At 59.7% G+C, this 6,795-nt stretch overlaps 2 non-coding genes and 1 pseudogene across 2 annotated transcripts in view; all 3 read left to right on the top strand.

Moving 5' to 3' along the window:
• The first annotated feature begins 1,404 nt into the window (after positions 1–1,404).
• On the top strand, positions 1,405–3,773 carry LOC145273705 (small subunit ribosomal RNA; annotated as a pseudogene).
• Positions 3,774–4,168: 395 nt separating this feature from the next.
• On the top strand, positions 4,169–4,326 carry LOC145273700 (5.8S ribosomal RNA). Its single transcript, XR_013866493.1, has one exon. It is a non-coding gene; the product is annotated as a 5.8S ribosomal RNA (ribosomal RNA).
• A 594-nt stretch (positions 4,327–4,920) lies between these two features.
• The window catches only part of LOC145273711 (large subunit ribosomal RNA), a 5,727-nt gene continuing 3,852 nt past the window's right edge, over positions 4,921–6,795 (top strand). The window contains exon 1 of the ribosomal RNA XR_013866498.1: positions 4,921–6,795. This exon is cut by the window's right edge and continues 3,852 nt beyond it. This is a non-coding gene — a ribosomal RNA (large subunit ribosomal RNA).

Genomic DNA, 6,795 nt, shown 5'->3' with positions numbered 1-6,795 from the left:
CAGTTCCCAAGCCGCCGATCAAGTCGTTGCTCTTCTTGTTCGTTTTCCCATACCGTCGATTTGCACGGCTGCCGGATGAGCCATCCTCTGTCCGGCGAAGCGCTCACGTCAGTGATCGATACTTGCACCGACAGTCCTCCCGCTCGCGACTCGGTGCTCGAATCGGACTCGTTCGTTTTTATCTCGATGCGATTGTGAAAAGGGGGACCGGTCGTCAATGTCGTGTGTGTCGACGATGTTGTTCGCCCGGTCCGCCGCGTTGTTGTCGTTTTTTTTTTTTTTTTTTTCCCCTAACGTTCGCCGTCGCACGGACGAAAGGGTGAGAAAAAAAAAAAAGCTCGAAAAAGCCGCCCAAAAAAATCGGACCGAGGAGCCGCTTGCGAGAACGCGCCATGTGCACGTTGTCTCTCCTCGGTTTTCCGAGCACGAACACGACGCCGGTCGGTCGGTCGGTCGACGAAGGCGACGACGAAGGTGACGGGAAAATTTACGCCGCCGCTGCCCTGGTCCAGCTCCTCCCCGATGACGGCTGTGATGTTGACGTTGACGTTGGCGACGACGACGACGACGACGGAGACGACGACGACGACGAGACGGCATCGATGGCGACCACGATGACGACGACCTCGACGAGTTCAGTCTGCACCTTGACCTCCGATGTCCGTGTGCACTGCCGTCGTGCTGTTTGTCGTTTGTCGTATGTATCGCTGTCAAGGGTGCCGTTGTCGTTGTTGTTGTCGACGTTGTTGCTTGCTCTCTCGTCTCGGTCGGTTGGTACGTTGATGACGACGACGACGACGACGAAGACGACGACGACGACGACGAGACGGCATCGATGGCGACCACGATGACGACGACCTCGACGATTCCAGTCTGCACCTTGACCTCCGATGTCCGTGTGCACTGCCGTCGTGCTGTTTGTCGTTTGTCGTATGTATCGCTGTCAAGGGTGCCGTTGTCGATGTTGTTGTTGTCGACGCTGTCGTCTGTTCTCTCTTCTCGGCCGGCTGTGACGTGGACGTTGACGACGACGACGACGAGACGGAATCGATGGCGACCACGATGACGACGACCTCGGCGAGTTCAGTCTGCACCTTGACCCTCGATGTCCGTGTGCACTGCCGTCGTGCTGCTTGTCGTTTGTCGTATGTATCGCTGTCAAGGGTGCCGTTGTCGTTGTTGTTGTCGACGTTGGTCGCTTTCGTTCTTTGAGTCTCGGTCTCGGTCCAAGTCAGGGGAGAAACAAAAAAGAGGCCATCAGCGCGGGCAGCGCGCTTCTACTGACGGCGAACCCCCTCGAAAAATAAATAAACACGTGCCCGTCGTTGTAGTTGTCTGTCTTATGTCGGTCGGTCGGTCGGTCGGTCTGTCGTTCTGTCGAAACAAAGTCCCAAATTCCAACGATACCTGGTTGATCCTGCCAGTAGTCATATGCTTGTCTCAAAGCTTAAGCCATGCAAGTGTAAGTTCACGCCACGCATTAGAACGGGCGAAACCGCGAATGGCTCAGGAACCGGACCTAATCCTCGGGACCGTATTCCTCCTCGGAGGCGATGGATAACTGTGGCAATTCTAGAGCTAATACATGTGACACAGGCCGCGATCGGTCGGCGCGCCGTCGTCGCCACGCCTCGCGCGCTGGCACCCGCGTCGGCCGTTCCGGGTCGCGGCGCTACATATTAGACTGAGACCGATGCGCGTCATTCCGTCCTCCCGTCGTCGGCGTTCCCGCTCGCGGGTCCGTTCGGTGGCGGGGCTCATAGGGCGGCGCGCTCCGCTTTGGTGACTCTGGATAACTCACTGGTCGATCGCACGAGCTTTCACGCCCGGCGACGGGTCTCTCGAGGGTCCGCCCTATCAACTGTCGACGGTCGGTTAAGTGCCTACCGTGGTTACTACGGGTAACGGGGAATCGGGGTTCGATTCCGGAGAGGGAGCATGCGAAACGGCTACCACATCCAAGGAAGGCAGCAGGCGCGCAAATTACCCACTCCCGGCACGGGGAGGTAGTGACGAAAAATAACGACGCGGGACTCTGTCGAGGCCCCGCGATCGGAATGAGTACACTTCAAATCCGTTAACGAGGACCAACCGGAGGGCAAGTCTGGTGCCAGCAGCCGCGGTAATTCCAGCTCCGGTAGCGTATATTAAAGTTGTTGCGGTTAAAAAGCTCGTAGTCCGAACTCGGGTTCGTGGTCGCGCAAGCGGCCCCGGGGCGGCGGCGCCATCGTCCGTCGTTGACTTTGGTCGTCCGTTCGCATTCCCGGCCCTTTCCGCCGGTGTCAACCGCTAGCATACCCGCCACGCGGTCCTGCCGGCGAGGTGGACGAGGAGGTCGTGATCGGGATCCGGGAAAAAAAAACAAGTGGTCGTCGGTTCGGTTCCGGGAGTAGTCTAACGGGGGGGTGCTACGTGTGTGTGTTTGGGTGCGTTCATTCGCATCCCCGCACTCTGACCCCCGCGCTTCTCTCCCTCTCCCTTTCCGCGCGTTCCTCTTTTTTTTGAACCCCCCGGTCCGCTCCGAGTCCCTGCTTCGTGTCTTGTCTGCGCGCGTGTTGCGGTCGGCGGTTTCTCCTCCAAGGGTGCTCTTAACCGAGTGTCCGCGGCGGCCGGTACGTTCACTTTGAAAAAATTAGAGTGCTCAGAGCGGGCTGTTCAAGCTTGCATACGATAAGCATGGAATGATGGAAGAGGGCCTCGTCTACGTCTGTCGGTCTCCGTCTACGGCGAGGCAATGATCGAAGGGAGCGGTCGGGGCCACTCGTATTGCGACGTTAGAGGTGAAATTCTTGGATCGTCGCAAGACGAACTGCAGCGATGGCGTGTGGCAAGCACGTTTTCCTCGATCAAGAGCGAAAGTCGGAGGTTCGAAGACGATCAGATACCGTCGTAGTTCCGACCGTAAACGATGCCGACCGGCGATCCGCCGGCGTTCGCTTCCATGACCCGGCGGGTAGCCTGCGGGAAACCAGAGTTCGGTTCCGGGGGGAGTATGGTTGCAAAGCTGAAACTTAAAGGAATTGACGGAAGGGCACCACCAGGAGTGGAGCCTGCGGCTTAATTTGACTCAACACGGGAAAACTCACCCGGTCCGGACACCGGTAGGATTGACAGATCGATAGCTCTTTCTCGATTCGGTGGGTGGTGGTGCATGGCCGTTCTTAGTTGGTGGAGCGATCCGTCTGGTTGATTCCGATAACGAACGAGACTCCGGCCTGCTAACTAGTGCGCCGATGTCAGTGATTTTTACGGCGGGCTCGGCGTCCTCCGTGGCGCTCGGGTCCGGGTCGGTTTTCTCACGCACTTCTTAGAGGGACGGGTGGCAGAAAGCCACACGAGGCGGAGCGATAACAGGTCTGTGATGCCCTTAGATGTCCGGGGCCGCACGCGCGCTACACTGGAGGTATCAGCGGGGACTTCGCCCCGGCCCGAGAGGGTTGGGAAACCTCTGAACCACCTCCCGTGATAGGGATCGGGGCCTGTAACCAACCCCGTGAACGAGGAATTCCCGGTAGGCGCGGGTCAACAGCCCGCGTCGATCACGTCCCTGCCCTTTGTACACACCGCCCGTCGCTACTACCGATCGAACGGTCCGGTGAGGTCCTCGGATCTGGCCGACGACGCCGCCGGGCAGTGCGCGACGTGTCCGTCACGACACTCGTGCATCTACGCCTCGGCGTTCGATGCCTGGAGAAGACGACCGAACCCGATCGTTTAGAGGAAGTAAAAGTCGTAACAAGGTTTCCGTAGGTGAACCTGCGGAAGGATCATTACCGTTTTCCCGTTCGAGACTGGTTTGTTGTTTTCCGGCCTACCTCCTCTGTCTGTCGGCGTCAACGCCTCGAATGCGCGCAAACAAACCTATAAAAGGCGGAGCGAGAGATAGATTTGTGGTGACGCGGAGGTTTTTAAAGCCCCAGCTCTTCTTGCTTGCTTCCGCGTCTTACCACCTGTTTGTTTTTTCGCCCACCGCAAGTGATGGCCGCTTCTTCTTTGCCTTGTCGCCGCTTTATCGTTTTTTGTTTTTTTGCAGCCGCTGTGCCACCGCCGCTAGCTAAAAACAAACTACTCGCGACATTGCAATGCCGTCACGCCTCCTCGCACAGACCTCCTCGCACACTACTAAATCTATATAAACAAAAACTAATATAAAAAAACCCAAGTGCTGAACCCTGGACGGGGGATCACTCGGCTCGTCCGTCGATGAAGAGCGCGGCCAGCCGCGAGAACTGATGCGAATTGCAGGACTCAGTGAACATCGACACCTCGAACGCACATTGCGGCCCCGAGATCCCTTGTCTCGGGGCCACGTCCGGTCGAGAGGCGGAACGTTACATGTCTTTCTCCGTTAACGAAACGACATCTTGCCGTCCCCGTGCCCGCCCGGTCCTCGGCACGGTGGTAACCGGGACGTCGCAGGAGCGAGTGACGAGGGGGAAGAAAAATAAAAAAAGAATTGACTCCTTTCAATGTCTTTTTTTTTTTTAAAACCCTCTCCGGCCTCCTCCTTCGTCTCCCGCTGGCAGACCGCGGAGTCTTTTCCCTTTTCGACCGCGTGAAGAAACACTGTGGAGGAGGAGCAGGAGGAGTCTGTCCGAAAGCAGCCGAAGGGAGAACAAAACAAAAAAAAAGCACCGACCTAACCGACTGCCGACGTAAGCGCCGCCTGCTCGTCTCGCTCTCTGCCTCATGAAGGTGTCTCTCCAGCGACGCCTCGAGCAGCGCGACGAGCACGGCCGTCGCACCGTAAAAAGGTGGCCGCGTCGTAGGCAACGTCGGATGGGGAGGACCCAGGCTTTTTTTTAATTGTTGGCTTCTTCATTTTCGGTCGGACGGGCGCTATATCGGCCAGCCGTCGTCACACGGAGGGTACCGATCGAGATTCCTCTCCTCCAAACACCACACTCTACTAAAAACCGCCGCCCTCGGCTCGGACGAGACGACCCGCTGAACTTAAGCATATCGCTAAGCGGAGGAAAAGAAACCAACCGGGATTCCCTTAGTAACGGCGAGTGAACCGGGAGAAGCCCAACGCCGAATCCCGTCGCAAGTAAAAGGCTTCGGGACGTGTGGCGCATGGGTCGAAGGCAGCCGTTCGTTTTCGTCTCGCATAGTTCGGAGTTCCCTCGATCGGGGCCGCCCGCGGCGGGTGCCAGGCCCATTCGGTGCGGACGGCGAGCGACGGCCTTCGATCCGAGAGTCGGGTTGCTTGGGAACGCAGCCCAAATCGGGTGGTAAGCTCCATCCAAGGCTAAATACCGGGACGAGTCCGATAGTCGACAAGTACCGTGAGGGAAAGTTGAAAAGAACTTTGGAGAGAGAGTTCAAGAGAACGTGAAACCGCCCAGGGGTAAACGGGTGGGACCGCTCACCGCGATCGCGGGGGGACTCAGTCCGGTGCTGCCTAGGCTCGAGCCCAAACTCGATGTGTGTTCTTGAAAGAGAGGCCGTCGCGGCACAGGTCGTCGTTCGTCGTGTCCGCGGGGGACTCGTTCCCCGCGGTTCCAGCTTTTGTGCCCGCGTCGCCGACGAAGGAGACGGGCCGCGTGGATAGCGGGAAGGGAAACGTGGTGACGACCGCGGCGTCGGTAGGTGGCTGCGTCGGTTGGCTGCGACGGAGGGGACTCGTCCTCTCGATCGCTGCTGCCGCCGGGCCCTAACCCGCCGCATCCGTCGCCGCCGCTTCTTCTTTCCTCCTGCTCCCTCCGCGCGCGACTCCGCTGCACCCGTCCCCTTCATCATCGCTCGGCGTAATCATGGCGCGGGCGCTTCGGCGCGACCTCCGCGCGGCCGGCACCGGACGCACTTCCCCTCCGGTCCGTCGTCGCGACCCGTTCCCGGCGTGCAGGTCGAACACGCGGGTTTTTTTTCCGTAGGCGGCAGGCGTTTCATCACCCTGAAAACCCCCGTCTTCCCACCTTGTGAAGTCGGGGGCCACCGGCCGTCGGGCCCGCGAACGTAACTGCCCCTTTCTGCCGGGAACGGAGGAAATCTGACACGATCCGTTACACGTGGCGAGCCGGTCCGTTTTGATCCCGCCGGAAGTCGCGTGCGGGCGACGCACTCTGTGTGTCGCTCCTTAGGCGCCCCACCGTCTCGGGCGCGTGCGCGATGAGAGGCGGGATAGGACTGGCGCGGCCTCGCCGTCACGCACCTCGCCGACGTTTCGGGTTCTTGTCGGGGGCAACCCCGCCCGCGCCCGTTTCCGTTTCCGGAGAGGTCGCTCGGCGACGCTTTTTTACTCGAGCCGCCCGCCACCCCGGGTCAGCGACGTGCATCGGCAACCCACCCGACCCGTCTTGAAACACGGACCGAGGAGTCCTGGCCGTTCGCGAGTCGTAGGGGCCACCTCTGACTAACCCCGAAGGCGAAGCGAAAGCGAGAGAGCGTGTAGGAGGGCGTCGATCGGGAGAGGTGTCGTGGCAAAGTCGTCCGGGGGTCGTCGGGGGGTGTCGTCGGTCTCGTGCCGTCGTCTTCTCCTCGCCTCACCCGCCTCCGAGCCGTGCCCGATCCCGCCGGCGCGGCGTTTTCGGCCTTCCGCCGTCGCTGCTGCGGTGCCCGCAACTTTTTCCTTTTTTCTCTCTTCCCGAGAGAGATAGGAGAGGGAAGGCTCGTGGCTGACGTGCGGTTGTTTTTCCCTCCTCCCCGAGAGGGGACCGGCGCATCATCCAAAAAGGGGAATTGCCGGGCGCCAGCTTCCATATCCTCCTTCCGCCCATCGGTGAGATCCCGCGGCTTGAACTAGTCCTATTTTGTCGTCGAGTTTAGGCGCTGCGCGCGGGCGCATCACCCCCG

This window comes from Euprymna scolopes, unplaced genomic scaffold (assembly GCF_053919585.1).
Source record: "Euprymna scolopes isolate OS-2025 unplaced genomic scaffold, ASM5391958v1 sca139, whole genome shotgun sequence".
NCBI classification, from domain to species: Eukaryota; Metazoa; Mollusca; class Cephalopoda; order Sepiida; family Sepiolidae; genus Euprymna; species Euprymna scolopes.
This window is presented reverse-complemented; position numbering and strand designations above follow the sequence as displayed.